The sequence below is a fragment of the Ochotona curzoniae genome, unplaced genomic scaffold (genome assembly GCF_017591425.1).
Source record: "Ochotona curzoniae isolate NIBS_2020 unplaced genomic scaffold, NIBS_Ocur_1.0 contig_4792, whole genome shotgun sequence".
In the NCBI taxonomy this organism is placed as follows: domain Eukaryota; kingdom Metazoa; phylum Chordata; class Mammalia; order Lagomorpha; family Ochotonidae; genus Ochotona; species Ochotona curzoniae.
In genome coordinates this window covers 7,734,157-7,750,255 of record NW_024466389.1, presented here as the reverse complement: position 1 = coordinate 7,750,255, position 16,099 = coordinate 7,734,157, and positions in this window count along the sequence as shown.

Genomic DNA, 16,099 nt, shown 5'->3' with positions numbered 1-16,099 from the left:
CACCCAGGAGGGTCTGGATATCAAAGTCCCTTTCTCAGGAGTCAGCCATTCCACACACCCCACTGCCAACAGAATGACTTGAGTGCAGCAACTCCAGCTCCAGTTCTTGCTGCTCCTCCCCACCCACCGCCCCTCCTCCAGGGTTCCCCTTCTCTGGAGAGGCAGCCCCTTCCCCTGGGTTATTCAAGTCAAAACCCTGGACCCGCCTGAACACCTCTCTCTCACCCATCCATTGTCAAGTTCTCGGGGTTTTCCTTCCTCTGCTGCCTGTCTGCTCCCATCAAGCTGCTCTCCAGCCTGCTGTCTTGCAAGAGCTGACCAACTCACTCTCCATGCTTAGACTGTCCCCTCCACTCTACTCTAAGACTCTGCAGTAACCCTTTTTCTTGTTTATAGGAAATTTGAATTCAAGGATAACAGGATAGACAAAGATACAAAAATCATCAGGATACAGCTGGATGAGCGTTCACACCCAGGGAATGCCTCTACAAAATCGAGAAACCACAGGGCTGCTAGCGTGATACAGGTTGAGCCACCACCGACAGTATCAGCATCCTGTGTGAGCTACTGTTGGAGTCCCAGCTGCTCCAGTTCCCATCCAGCTCCCTGCTAAGGCATCTAGAAAGCAACAGAGGACAAGTGCTTGGGTCCCTGTTACCCATGTGGGAGACTAGAAAGGAGCTTCAAGATTTGGCCTGGACGAGTCCTAGACATTGAGGTCATTTGGGAGGAATGAATCAGCAAATAGAAAAGCTCTCTCTCTCTCTTTCTCTCTCTCTCTTTCTCTCTCTCTCCTCCCACAACCACCTCCAACTTTGGATTTTAAATAAAATCTACCTTTTGCCCTCTTCATATATAGAGCCAGAAGCCTAGGTGGACTGTAAATGGTTTCCATTTTCCAAAATAGCAGTGCCCTCTGGAAGAATGGGGACATGTGGAAAAAAAAAAACCAGCTGATGGAAGGAACCAGCAGGTGGGAGCCCCGCCCTCAAGCAGGTGACTTAATTAAGAAAATTAACCATCATTCGTCATGTTCAATGTATGCATAATAGCCATAAATCACTGTGTGTTTCATTCATGATTTCTCACCTCCAAATGAAACCAAACATCTCACCTAACTAGAGATCCTCTTTCATGAGATGGCTACATAAAAGCTTTGCTCAGTTTTTCAGTGACTCCTGGGCTTAGGTGCCAACTGTATTACGAAAGCAAATCTGTCTTCATGAGCTGTTTTTCTCATGCATTGTATGGTGCACATTGAAGAGGAGACGCCAATTTGCCAATTAAATTTTCCCGTGTGGTAGAGCTTTTCATGGCTGATTTTCAAACTTTGCTGCAACATCATGCAGCTGCTCCCCGACACCTGCAGAGGGAAGTGGAGTTGCCTGTTTTCCCTTCTGTTTTAGCTTGCCTCTGCTTTCTCGCGTTTATGCTTCATCTGGCACCTTCGCTCATGTGAATAGCTAATTGACCCAGCAGCATTTATTGAAAAAGAAAATCATCCTGCCACCTTGCAAATCATCCGTCACCTTGCGGATCCAGTAACTATCAAAGCAGGGTCCCGTTTCTGGCTCCTCCTTGCTAACCTTTTGTTTTCCATCCACGGACAGGCAGGACACTGTCCGAAACACTGCACAATGTATTACTGCATGTTGGTGCCCAGGAGTGGAGTCCTTCTCCTGTTTTTTTTCCTCCTAGTTTCAACCCTTTGCATTTCCACATGAATTTGAGAATCAGCTTAGAAATTCACCCCCACTAAAAATGGAGTTATTTTTGATTGACTCGATAGGTCAATTTAGGGAAGGTTAACATTTTCACAAATTTGGATTTCCTGATACACAAACATGTTGTACTGGCTGTTTATCTAACTTTCCAACAAGCTGCAGTTTCCGGCGTAACTGTTTTTAGATGTGTTCCTAAATAAATGGGATTTTACTATATTACAAATGTATCTCAATTAAAACTTCACTTTCTGTTTTCTATTGTTAGCATCTAGAAATTCGTCTTTGCATACTACCCCATATTTAGTAATCTTACTGAATTTATAAAGTCTCTCCAAACACAAATTCTTCCAGTTTTTCTGCACAAAAGGGGACCTCATGAAAATATTTTTATGTTGTTGCAAAAATAAATTTGAATTTCAGTCTTATTCTCTTATTCTCTCCCCATTTCCTTTGCTCTAGTCACCCAATCACTTGCTAAAATCATTCACTTACCATTCGTCTTTTAGTTTGTCTAACCCAACAAAACAGAACACTCTGTTGAGTGCTGGGATCATGGGACCCCGCATGTTCTGATCCCGCATGACCTAATGGGGTGCTGGATACGATGGACATTTGGTCTGTACTCGTCAAAAGGAAGGCCGAGACCAAGTGCTGACCATCCACCTGCAGGCACAGAGGATGGAATGCCAGATAAGAGATGACGGCAGAGAAGAGAAATATTTTTTTATAGAAAAAATCAACTTCTCTCTAAAATAAATATTGGATAATTTATTGGCAACTAAAGGGTTTTTTTTTTTTTTAGGTTAAACCAATTTCGCTTCCTTTCTTCACGAAGTCTGGTTAACTTCTTTAAGTAACTGGGTATGTTAGGCAGCTGAGGACTCGCAGTCACTGATATTTCATCCTCACTAATGCCACAGGTGCACCCCATATCTGTCGTAGCTCCCTAGACCCTGGTGCCTTCACTCTGGGACCCGGACGAGAGGAAAGAAAAGATGGAAAACCATGCTTCGGCTTTCACATAAGTTACTTCTCTACCTAGGACTTCTGCTGAAGTTCATTCCACGATGAGGCCTGACAGCCTGGGAGCAAAGCAAGGGAATGTCAACCTTTGGTAGACGTGGTGCACGCTCTGCCACACTAGGATATCTGTGTTGGGAGGAAGGCAATGGAAAATTCCACATCCAAACTCGAAGAGAAAAGCAAGGAAGAACATTTCTTATCTTACCCAGGAAAGCCACCTGGGGATCACACCGGACATTTTGAACTCGCAGAGGAGAGGAGCTGGTCTTCCTCCTCCAACCCCTTTGGGAGCTGCGTTGGGATGACCACATCACCCACCTGCAGACAGCAAGCCGCATCAGGAAGAGGCCTGCAGATAACCTGCTTCCCGCAGCTCATAATCTCCTCTGGGGCTTTAGTCCTTCCTGGAAGCTTTGCCTTTACTCTCTTGGATTGTCTGCTTCTAGTAGAGATGCGGAAGTGTGGATTCCCTGGTGGCATCATCTCAAGGCAGCCTGATTCGGCCAAGAGCAGATGGTCTGCAGGACTGACCTGCCAGCTGGAGGAGCTCTCCTGGGCTCCACTGCAGGAAGCGATCTCACCCCTCCTCACAGCATGCACCACTAGAGAGAATTTCTTTGAAAAGACTGAAAGTCATAAGAGAAGAGGAGAGGAAAGACAGGAGATTTCAAGATTCAAGCCCCATTTCAGGCTGTGAAAATGAATCCATCCATGGAATGATTTCAATGAGAACAAAGTAGCAGGCATTTCAAATGCAGCAATATTATAGATCTTCTACTGTAACCAGTGTAGTACTCTGTCATGCCCCAGAAACAGCTAAAAAAAAAATACAATCTAATATTTGGATGCCTCCAATCCAATAGGGATAGGACAAATATTTTCTATGAAGTGTGGAGAGTGGAGTTATTCTTCAAATCATTAGGATGTCCACGGGAGTCACTGTGTCACACTCAGAGCTGATGGAGGCTAAGAGCTGGCTGGGCAACTGATATTTAGCTCTGGTGGAAGGGGAAGTGGAGGAGGTGACAGGGAAAAGGCATCCAGGAGGGGGCCGAGGCTGATGAACGGCATGGAGAGGTTGGAATGAGGCCAGGGTTAGGGTCACAAAAGAGGAGCTGTCCTCTGAGAAAGCACAGATCAAAGGGCATAGGCTCCATGCTGGACATTTACAAACAAATACATCCCACTGAGGTGCCAGCTTGTATTCAGCCAATAGCAGGATCCAATGATTCACTCCCAAACCAAACCCTACTGAGACTGGATTGGCCATGAACACCACAGAGCAGTGACCCTCCATCAGAACAAAGTGGAGGCCGTGGAGTTGCATGATGAGGAAAGACCCAGGAACTGCGTAGAGGTCATATGAGCTAGACGACCTAGCAGGACAGCCAGCAGCTTGCCAGGAAAAGAAAGGAAACCCCCCATCTCAGGCCCTCACTGACTGTACACACTGGCTGAAAACGCAGTGGGCAGGATGAGAAGGGGTATTCTTCAGTCAACAAAACAGACCACGAGCCATGTGTGTAAACACTCTTCCCAGCAGAGTTGTGTGTCTCCCATAATTCCTAGCAGAAGGATAAGTGACTGGCTTGCACCTGCCCCAGGCTGGGAGCCCTTCCCGTGACCAGTGATGCTGGAACCAAGGCTTAAGGCAAGGTAAGGGAGGAGAGGCATGAGATGAGGCAAGGCCCTTGGGACCTGAAAGTTATACTTGCTCAACATGCATATTACCTACCTGGGGAGGGGTCAGTGCAGCCTGGTTTCTGAGCAGCCCTTGTCTTTAGAATCAAAGATGATTCTAGGTGCTTCGTTAGGTGAGCCAGAGGCCACTGGTCATGGTTGGGTTGCAAATTTGTCTTTATTAGTATCCCCCTCACTGCCTATCCAGGTAGAATACGAGTTTCCCTTGGGCTGGGATCTTGCCTCTCTTAGGATGGCGCCCAGAGGACAAAGTGAATGAACAGATGGATGCATGAATAAATGAATGGCCTGCCTCACTGTAACTGTATTTTGATGATGGCCTCTGTCTTCTGCCCTTGATAAAGCTTTCACTCACCGCCCCCTTCCATTTTGTACCTCTAGAGGGAGACACTTGCTTATCTGACTTTTGCCCAAGGAGTGAGTGGTCCTCTAGGCCACAGGCCTAGCTAGTTCATCCGTGGGACACCCCCACCCAGTATGCAGAAACAGGTACCACACCTAGTAGGTGATCAATGTCAATTTCGTCTCTATTTGCACAAACACCAAGGGACCTCCTAAAATGCAGAAGTGACCCAGTTCCTATGCTATCCACTGATGTTTTCACAGGAACTTCATTTTAGCATGAGGAATTTAAAGCATCCTCAACGGAGCTAGCGATTCAAAACAAGGTAATTGGGGACCAGCATGGTGCTACAACAGGTTAAACCACAACCTACAATCCCAAAGACAAATGCTGGCTTCAGTCTCAGCTGTTGTTTCCCATCCAGCTCCCAGCTAAGCATCTGGGGAGGAGATGGAAGATGACCCAAGTGCTGGAGCCCCTGCCACCGACGTGGATGACCAAGATGGAGCTCCATGCTCCTCTCTTTGACCTGGTCCAGCCCAAGATACAGAAATATGAGGCATGAACCAGCAGGTAGATCTCTTTTCTCCTTTCTGTCATTCTTTCAAATGAGTATTTTTTAAAAGACAATCAAAATAAATCAATAACATGTTTAAAAACCACTGAGATGAATTTCTGACAAAAGCTATGTTTTTCCTGTACAATAAAGGACTTGGGCAGAGCTTGCAGCCTCAGGCTCACTGAACTCATTTCCCTGTCTTTTTCCTCCATGTCCCAGCCTCCCTAGCAAATAAGGAAACCAAGTGATCAAGTTCTGGCCAATGGAGTGCAGAGGGAAGTGGTACCCCTCACTTCCGGATTTGAACCCTGACACCTGCTGGGGAGTCCTCCATCCTCTCTTCTCTCATTGTCTTCCAATTCCAGAGGAGCCATGGGGGCCCTAGAAAAATCATCCCTTCCAAGGAGGGCAGAGTCATGAGATTCCGGGTCCTTGAATCAGCACCCAGAAACCCAACTATTGAGAAGCTATTTGGCAAGGACCACCATGGTGGCTTATCATGCTAATCCTCCGCCTGCAGCACTGGCATCCCATATAGGTGCTCCACTTCCTATCCAGCGCCCTGTTTATGGCCTAGGAACACAGCAACGGCTGGCTCAAGTCATTCGGCTCCTGCACACATGTGGGAGAGCTGGAACGAAACTCCAGGAACCTAGCTCTAGATTGGTTCAGCTCTGGCTGTTGCAGCCATTTGGGGAGTGAACTAGTAAATGGAAGAGATACCTTCTTTCTTTCTTTCTTTCTTTCTTTCTTTCTTTCTTTCTTTCTTTCTTTCTTTCTTTCTTTCTTCCTTTCTCTCTCTCTCTCTCTCCCCCCTCCTCTATAAATCATCCTCTCAAATAAAAATGAATAGTTAAGAGCAGGTTTTGGACTCTGATTGAGCAAGAGATGAGATGCCATTGCATTAAGCACTCAGGTGTATCTGAAGCTGGTTTCCAGCTCCTCTGGCCAACACAGCAGGAACCACCATTTTTATTTCCAGGAGTTACCTAAAGGGGGAAAAAAAAAAAAGCCTATCTGGCAGTTGGCTGTTTCTCACTCACATGTTCCCAAATACTTGTGACTAGGACATCGCAATCTGCATTATGCTACTGAGAAATTCTTTCCCAGGGTAGAATTCTGCCTGCTGGGCAGCTAAGAGCACTTGCCTCCTGGCTCTGCTGGTTTCACAGCATGCGGTGCTGGTGTGTGACCTAGACTTGGTCAGTTGAATGTCCTCAGGGTCCAAGAGTCATCAACCATGTTGCGCAGGTCCCGTGCTCATAGCCTAACGTCCCATGCTCATAGCTTGTTGGGGACAAACATAACGTCCCTGCACTGCGGTGCAGACATGAGGACCCCATTGACTGCTTCCTTCACCCTGCAGGGTGACACAGCTCTGCCTCATTACCGGATTCCGTCTGTTTACTGAAGCTGAAACCCTACCTCTGCAACCAGTCAATACCCCTCGGTTCCTTCCTTGTCTGCCCAAGTTTCCTGGAGCCAGTTTCTATGATTTGCTGCCCAACCGATATACACTCCCAGCTGAGTCACGGGCTTTCAACATTCAGTCAACAGCAAGCGAAGGTAATTGAACACATCTCAGTGAGCACAGCACCCTGAATTCAGAGGATAATGACTTTGAAATCCTCAATCCCAAGACAACTTACTCTCCTCTCGAATACAATCTCTGATCAACAAATAGCGTGTTGCAAGATTTTTTCCTAAGTTAAAACCAACATTTGTTCACTGCCGCAAATTGAGGAGTGAAAAAATTGCCATGAAAATTTTAATTCCCTTAAACTTTTTTCTTTCAGTTGAGATTCCTTCATTGCAAGCACATACCCAGCATTGAATTCCCTTAAACTTAACAAGCCATAAATAACCGACTATTTTTCCTACAAGACTCATTTTAAATGCAAATATCTAAAAGGAAAAAAAAATGCAGTTATAGAATTTGATCATCTTATGTTATGATCAAATGTTCATATTATTCATTTATTCAACAAATATTTACTATATGGCAAAGATGTAGAGAAATTGGAACCCTCACACACTGCTGGTGGCAATGCAAAATAGTACAGCCACTTTGGGAGTTCCTGGAAGTTTAAACATAGAGTTACCATATGACCAGGAATTTTGCTTCCAAATATGTAAACCAAGGGAAACTAAAACTTATGCCTACAAAAACTAGCACACAAATGTTTATAGCATTATTATTCACAAGTGCCAGCAAGTGGAAATGATCCAAATATTTATCAACTGATGAATGGATAAACAAAATATGCTGTGTATCATGGATAAACAAAATAGGCTGTTTAACAACGAAATGTTTTTGGGTGATTATCAAGAATGATGTACGGGTTCATGGTACACCCAGATGAACCTGAGAGTGTGACACTAAGTGGAAGAACACACGACGTAATCCTACTGATATGGGAAATCCGGAATGCACAAAGCAATGGAGATGCAACGGAAACTGCTGGCTGTGTAAGGCTTGCCAGTAGAGGGGAAATGTGGAATAACTGTAGCAGGGGCCCTTTGGGGGTGTTGAAAACATGCTAAAATTGATACAATAATAATTATGCATATCTATGATAGGATTACACACGTTCCTTGGATGAAAAAACATGACAAGAAAACTACAGACCAATAGCCTTGATGAAAATAAGAAACAAGACATTTCAACAAAACACTAGCAAATCGAACCCAACAACACATCAGAAAGAGCATTTATCATGATAAAAGGAGATTTATTTCAGGATTCAGGGTTCAACAGATACAAATCAATAAAGGTACCACATCAGATCAGTGGGATGATGGTTAAAAATCATATAATTATCCCAATGGATGCAAACTAGGGGATTCAATAAAATTCAACATACACTTGTGATACAAAAAAGAAAAACTCTACACAGATCAGGTATAGAAGGAACGTAAGTCAACATAATTAAAGTTGTATTTCACAAATCTACAGCCAACAGCATTTATTCTAAGACCAGGAACCACGTGAAGCGTAACCACTCTTCCTGGTCTTATTCAGGACAGCACCGTAAGTTTTAACCAAAATAACTAGACAACCAATAAAACCAAAGGAATACAAATAGGGAAGGAGGATGTCAAAGTACCACTGCTTGCAGCTGATGAGATACGAAGACATAAAGACTCTACCATAAGACTGTTAGAACTGACAAATGAATTCATCGAGGTTGCCGGATACAAAATCAACACACAAAAGCCGGTAGAGTTCCCCCATATCGATATTAAAGTCACCGAGAAAGAAATCCTAAGAACAACCCCACTCACAGCAGCTTGGAATATATTTAGCTAAGTGTATGAAAGATCGCGACAGTGACAACCTCCAAATAGGAATGAAATCATGAAGACACACGCAAGTAGGAACACTACTCCGTTCATCGATAGGAGGAATTAACATCACTGAAGTGTCCATGTCGTCCGAAAGGATGGACAGGCTCACCACCATGCCCGGCGAAATACCAGTGGGATTCTTCACAGAACTAGAAAATGCACTCCTAAAGTCCATATGGAAGCACAAAAGAGACCAGAACAATCTCCAACAGCCAGGGGAAAGGAAAAAGAGAAAAAAGACAAAGCTAGAAGCACCACGTACAAAGACACGCTACAGAGCTAGCATAACCAACACAGCAAGACACTAACATTTACAACCAACTGACTCTCGAGAGAAGAGTCTAAAACACACACTGGAGAAAGCACAGCCTCTTCCAATCACCCGGTTATTCAAAGACAGAAGGTCGAACCTTGCCCCTCTACTCTGACCTTATACAAACCAGAAAGCATCAAAATGGATCAAACATTTAAATGTCAGGACTGACACTGTGATGGTACTAGAAGAAAACATAGGATAAACACTTTAACATATTGGGATGAGCAACAATTTTTGGAACTAAAAAAAGAGTGGAATTCTATTAAGCCAAAAAACTTGTGCACCAACGCAAGAAACATCAAAAGAGTAGAAAGAAAAATGACAGAGTAGAAGAAAAAAATCTGAAACACACACACAACAACAACAGATACTGCAGTCCCGAAATGAGCAAGCTCTTGGCCATGGTGCCTCAGAGGTGATCAGCTGCGCTGAGATGACGCCGAGCGTGTCTGCTTCCCAGCCACTGGCTGGATGATAAGGGTAAACTTTGTGCTTTTTATGAGACCCGGGGGGCCACAGAAGTGAATGGGGACACTCTGGGTGAAGACTGGAGGGTTACATGGTCTGGTTCAGTGTTGGGGATGACACACAAGGCTTTCCCATGAAGCAAGGTGTCAGGACCCATGGCCAGGTCCACCTGCTGTTCAGTAAGAGACATTGCTGCACAGACCAGGAGGCCAGAACAAGAAAGAACCAGTCTGTCCGAGGCTGCATTGTCAATGCCATGTTGAGAGAAGATCCTCCTGGGTTGACTGGTGTCATGGTCTTGAAATTGCTGGCACAATCTGCAAACGTTTCAGTCTCTAAAGACAACGTCCACCAGGATATCGAGAGAGAACCCTTCAACAAAGGAGGTGAGACCCAAGTCCCACAGTCTTATTACTCCATGCGACCTGCAATGCCGGCTCTGCCATGCTGCTGAGTACACAGCGCACGAAGAAGCCTAACAAAAAGGCTACAGAATAGGCTTGACTTGGGGCCAAGAGGGGAAAGGAGGCCAAAGAAAATCGCCAGGAACAGATTGCCAAGAGCCGTAAGCTGTCTTCTCTGAGTGTCTACCCATTCAAGAACAAGGTTTAAGAATAACAGATAAGATCACATCTCATAGAAATGGAAGTAGGCAAGGAATCTACATGGAAATTTCTCAGAGAAGCAATAACATATGGCCAATAACTACAGGGCAAGATAGTAAGTATCAATAACCATTAGAGAAATGCCAATGAAATTCCAATCAGACATCTCCTTACTCCAGTTAGCATGGCTCTTATGAGAAAGGCAAAGATGGGAGGAAAAGGTAGCCCTTCTATGTGATTGGTAGGAATGCAAAATAATATAGCCACTATGGAGAGCAGCATGGGAGGCCCTCAAAAGACTGAAAACAGAGCTGTCCTGTGGCCAGCAACCTCGCATCCCAAGGAAATGAGGCTGCTCTCCCATGTCTGCTGGGCCGCTATTCATCATAGCAAAAATACAGACTCACCTAGGTGTCCAGGCACGGGTGAATGGATACTGTGGTGTGTGTACAGTGGAATGTTATTTGGCCATAAGAAACAATGAAATAGTCATATTCACAGCAAAATGGAAGGAACTTGAGTTTATCATGTTAACAAGCCGAACACAAGTTCAAAAAAAGTCACAGGGCCTGGCACAATAGCCTAGTAGCTCAAGGCTCCAGGATCCCACATGGGCACCAGTTTGTGTCCTGGCTACTCCACTTCCCATCCGGCTCCCTGCTTGTGGCCTGGGAAAGCAATCAAGGATGAGCCAGAGCCTTGGGTCCCTGCATGTATGTGGGAGACCTGAAAGAGGTTCCTAGCTCCCGGCTTCGGATCAGCTGAGCTCCAGCTGTTGCAGCCACTTGAATGAAACAACTGATGGGAGATCCTCCTCTCTGTCTCTCCTTCTCTCTGTAAATTGCACTTTCCAACACAAAAATAAATCTTTAGCAAATTTAACAGTAGTCACTGTACTCAGAGCAGGCATTACTGGAGGTCGGGAATGGCAGTAAGTGGAGGGATCCACTGAGGTTGGATCGTACGTACATGAGGAGCACTAGGTTCCAGCACCCCCAGCACGGAGGGGGACTGCTGACTCAGCAACGCGCTGCACAAGGATGTATACAAACGCCGGGAGAACTGGCTGTAAACACCAAGATAAGAAAACAGAAAGGGTGCTTGCCAATCATGAGTTTACAGTCTATGTACGTGTCCAAAAAAATTGCATTGTACCCCAGAAAAAATGAACATGTACTGAAGGTTGACCCCATTATAGGAGGTATGGATTAGACTTCAGTGAATTCTTCGCACCCCCAATTACATGGTGCATCTACTATATGCTCTGCTCTGCATTCATCTCTAAAGCTATAAATAAGACACTTGCTCGGGTGTAGTGCTGTGGTACAGCAGGTGGAACCACCATCTGTGACACTAGCATCCCATGCAGGTACCAGTTCATGTCCCGGTAGCTCCGTTTCTGATCCAGCTCCCTGCAAATGGCCTGGGAATGTTTAGGTCCCTGACAGCCATGTGGGAGACAGATGAAGCTCCAAGCTCCTGGCTTCAGCTTGGTAAGACATCTGGGAAGCGAACCGACAGACAGAACATCTCAGATTTTCCCTCTCTGCAGTTCTGGTTTTCAAAATATACAAATCTCTGGGGGTAGAGAGGGAAAAGGCAAATTGTTCTCCTATCTAGTATTTCCTACTGTACTTAAACAACATTTTGTAACCAGTTCCTTATTATGGTAATGTTAAGATTGTGTCCAGTTGTTTAGGTTATGCAGAACACTGGGATAAAAACTGTCACAAACTTGTCTCAGTTTTGAAGTGGAATCTGGAAGAACTGTTGGGTCAAAGACAGAAACGCACTGTTGCTTCAGGAGGGAGTTATCTGAACTGACACTTGCATGCGCAACACAGGACAGAAAGGCTCACTGTTGTTAATGATGCCCCTACACGGCAGCCTGCCAACAACCTGCTGGATGCTTCCCAGGTTCCCTGAGCAGTAATCCAAGAAAGATCATCCGGAGCAAGGCATTTCTTCCTCATTCCCCGACCAATGAGGTTGAGCCATACTGAAGTTGACACCTTTCCAGCTCCTATCCAATGCCTTCAACCCATACACCACCTCAAGGTATAAAACACAAAGCAAGGAACAGGTGTTTGGTCTTACTGTGGAGACACTCTAAGGCTTGGAGATCATACGCATCGCAGCCTCCTGGGTACCACTTCCTGCTGGTACGGGACCTGAGAAGCAGTGGAGGCGGCTCAGCTGACTGGCTTCCCATCACTCACATAAGAGACCTGAGTTGAATACATGGCTCTGAGCTTCAGCCTGCCCACCAACTCCAGTCACGGTGGGCATTGAGGGAGTGAACCTGCACGTGTTGGGAGCGCAGAGATCAAAGGGCAAGAGCACACTCAGATGTCAAGAGCAGAACAGTACGTTCCCACGGAGGAGAGCCCGAAGCATCCCTCCCTGAGAGCCTGAGACACACCCAGAGTCCCCCTGAGCTGAGTCCAGCCCCATTCACGCTCAGACCCGATGTAAGCAGAGCCCCTTCGGGTTCTGGGTCCTTGCCTAGTGGGGCTGCAATCAGTCATCTGCGATCCTCTAATTACCCTCCTCAGAGGTCTGGGAATCAGCCTGGAAATGGGAACCTGGCAACCCAGGAGCACAGGGTTCCACCTTCGTGTGGACTTGAGCCAAGAGCAAGGACAGGGGAACCAAGACAGACCCCACATCTCTCTTCAGTCAGTCCCATTTCTTGACTATTTTCTGTGGAAAAAACAATCCTGACCATCGTTTATTTCTACATTCTCCACACCCCCACTGCCAAGGCCACTGAATGTGTAAAGGTCAGTGTTTTACCCTGAAACAAACCCATTGCACAGAAAAATGTTCATGCTGACACATCAGGAAGCCTGGCAGTTGATTCCTAGCCCATATTCCACTCAACACTGTAGAGAACTTTCCACCATTGATGGCGTCCCCTTTTTATAACATCTCCAAAAGTTTACAATACTTAATATGCTATGCTATTTGAAAGATACATTTGAGATGGTATGTTTGCTTGCACTATGTAGAAGCGCAATTCATTTTCGTAAATTCAATGGTACCCAGCAACCTGGATGAATGGCTTCCCTAACCCTAACAGAGTACCTGTGAATCCTAAAGACGGTGCCTTCAGCTCAGTGTCTCCTTTTTCTTACCCTACCACACTGACTAATACTATCCAAGAGGCCTTCGTTTTATTCCCTCGACGTCTCAGGGTTAAGAGAGACGCCATGCCTTCATGTCAGGTAGAAGCTCGCTAGTGGATGAGGAATGTCCCTTCTACTCCTGTTCGTTCCGTGATTTGTCCAAATATGTTGAATTTGATGAAATTCTTTTCTCTATCTATTGGGATGATCTGGGTTTCTCCGACTAAGAATGTAGACTTCAATAGTTCCATTGGACTGTATTTTCATATTCAATAATTTATTGATGGATTTTAAAATGTTAAGCCAATATTCCATTCCCAAGATTAACCCAACTTGGTCATGATGTATTTTTTTTTATATAAAGCTCTAGGTTCAGTTTGATTCTATGCCTAGAGTTTTCTCTTTTCTCTCTGTTTTCTTGATTAGTCTTGCAGAGGCGTTACTAATTTCATGGATCTCTTCGAAGCATCAATACTGGCATTTGTACATATCTCAACCGCACATCTGTTTTCTGTTTTACTCAACATGGATTTATATTATTCCTCTACTAAAACGTTCCTTGGACTTAATATGATTAATACATCCTCTGGTTCCCTTTGGAGCTGCTTGCAATGGAAATTTAAACCATCAAACTCTTGGCTCTTCTTTTCTGAGATATTCTTTCTTATACATTTTCCTGAAGCTTTGCATTAGTTGCATTTTAATGCCTTAATAGTCCCTTTCTCAGTGTAAAATATTGTCTAATTCCCATTATGTTTCCTTTGATTCATGAGTTATGTTTTAGGACATTGCTTAACTCCTAAGGATTGGGGAATGTCTTACTATGTTTTCATTATTGGGCTCTTGCTTCATTCCCCTGTGATCAGAGAATGTGATTTCAGTCCAGTGAAATTTGTTGAGATTTGGTCCATGGCCAAGTATCTGTTCCATTCTGATAAAGGTTAAACATGTTTTTTAAAAGAATTTTCATTTTATAGTTGTCACAGACGGTATTTTATATGTGTAAATTAAATAACATTTGTTCATTGATTTTCAGAGACTTTATATCTTTCTTGATTTTTGTGTCTTTAACAGAAGGAAGTACCTTACAATCTCCAGCCAAGTTTTTGTTTATTCATTTTCTTTTTCAGTGACATCCATCCTACTTTCTGAACTTGGAAACTCTGTAGGTAAAAGCAAACTTAGTTGCTATATATTTCCATTGAAAAGATTGTTTTAGCATTGTAAACAGGTGGGGGGGATATCCTGGAGTTTGTGGAGCCCCTTGGGTTTGGGACTTGATCCTTTTGATGAGTCTAAACAATTTTCAGGCAGTATCTTCTTCGAACATTGCTTTGGCTCCATCTCTCCTACCTGTGTTTTTGAGTTCTGCTTATACGTCGAACTTTTTTTCAGCAGATCTCACATGTCTTTCAAGTTCTGCTCTGCATTTTTCACTTTCCTTTTTGCTAAAATTCCAAATTTTCAAAAGCTTGTTTGCATTCCACATGGATATATTTCCCATCCTGTCCTGGGTCCAGTGCATTGTTAAATCTCTGGTGAATTCTCAACTTCTGTTCCTTTAGGTTATAGCATTTCAATATATATTTTTTTAAGATTTATTTATCTTTATTGCAAAGTCAGATATACAGAGAGGAAGAGAGACAGAGAGGAAGATCATCCGTCTGATGATTCACTCCCCAATTGGCCACAACGGCCGGTGCTGCATCGATTTGAAGCTGGGAGCCAGGAACTTCCTCCAGGTCTCCCACTTGGGTGCAGGGTCCTAAGGCTTTCAGCTGTCCTCGACTGCTTTCCCAGGCCACAAGCAGGAAGCTGGATGGGAAGTGGGGCCGCCAGGATTAGAACCGGCACCTATATGGGATTCCAGCGCATTCAAGGTGAGGACTTTAGCTGCTAGGCCACCATACTGGACCCTCAATATAATTTTTGACATACAAAATCTACTTCTTATATGAAAACCCTTTTTTTTCTTAAAAAAATAAATAAATAGGGCCCAGCGCGGTGGCGCAAGTGGTTAAGGTCCTCACCTTTCATGCCCAGGATCCCATATGGGCGCCGGTTCTATCCTGGCAGCCCCGCTTCCCTTCCAGCTCCCTGCCTGTGGCCCGGGAAAGCAGCAGAGGACTGCCCAAAGCCTTGGGACCCTGCACCCGCGTGGGAGACCCGGAAGAGGCTCCTGGTTTCGGATCGGCATAGCATCAGCCGTTGCAGCTCACTTAGGGAGTGAATCATCGGACGGAAGATCTTCCTCTCTGTCTCTCCTCTCTGTATATCCGCCTTTCCAATAAAAAATAATAAAAATAAATCTTTAAAAATAAATAAATAAATAAGCCCCACTTAGTTTAAAGTCTGTGTATAAAAGCTTCCATATAAGAAACAGGCACATAGATTTAAGATGTGTCACTAGAAAAAAAATTATTGAGTAAAAGAACCAAGGTTTCTCTTTCTAGGTGCATGTTCTGTTTCCTCTCTGACTAACGCCTCATCAACAGACCTCTCCCTGTGACACCTGCAACAAGGGAACACAGCGGAAATAACCGTGATGCTAAGTCCTAAGCCGTGCTCTTGCACAGGGGGAATCTGTCTGCCTCTTCTCCAATCCCCTCCATCAACACAAGCCAACCCGCGTCTTCAAAGCAGGAAGCTGCTGACTAACTCACAGGACAGTGGGGCTCCCAGCGGAACCCAGCCTCGGATGACGTGCCTCTGTGGCCCTACTGTGATGAACAAAAATATTTCCCTTGTGCAGTAAATGTGGTTCAAAGAGCAGAGCCGTTGAGTAAGATGCTATTTAAACACACACCTTTTCACACTGTTACTGTGCTTCACAGGGCAGAGAGGAGCTCAACTCTCCCTACACTGACTTTCTAAATTTAAAAAA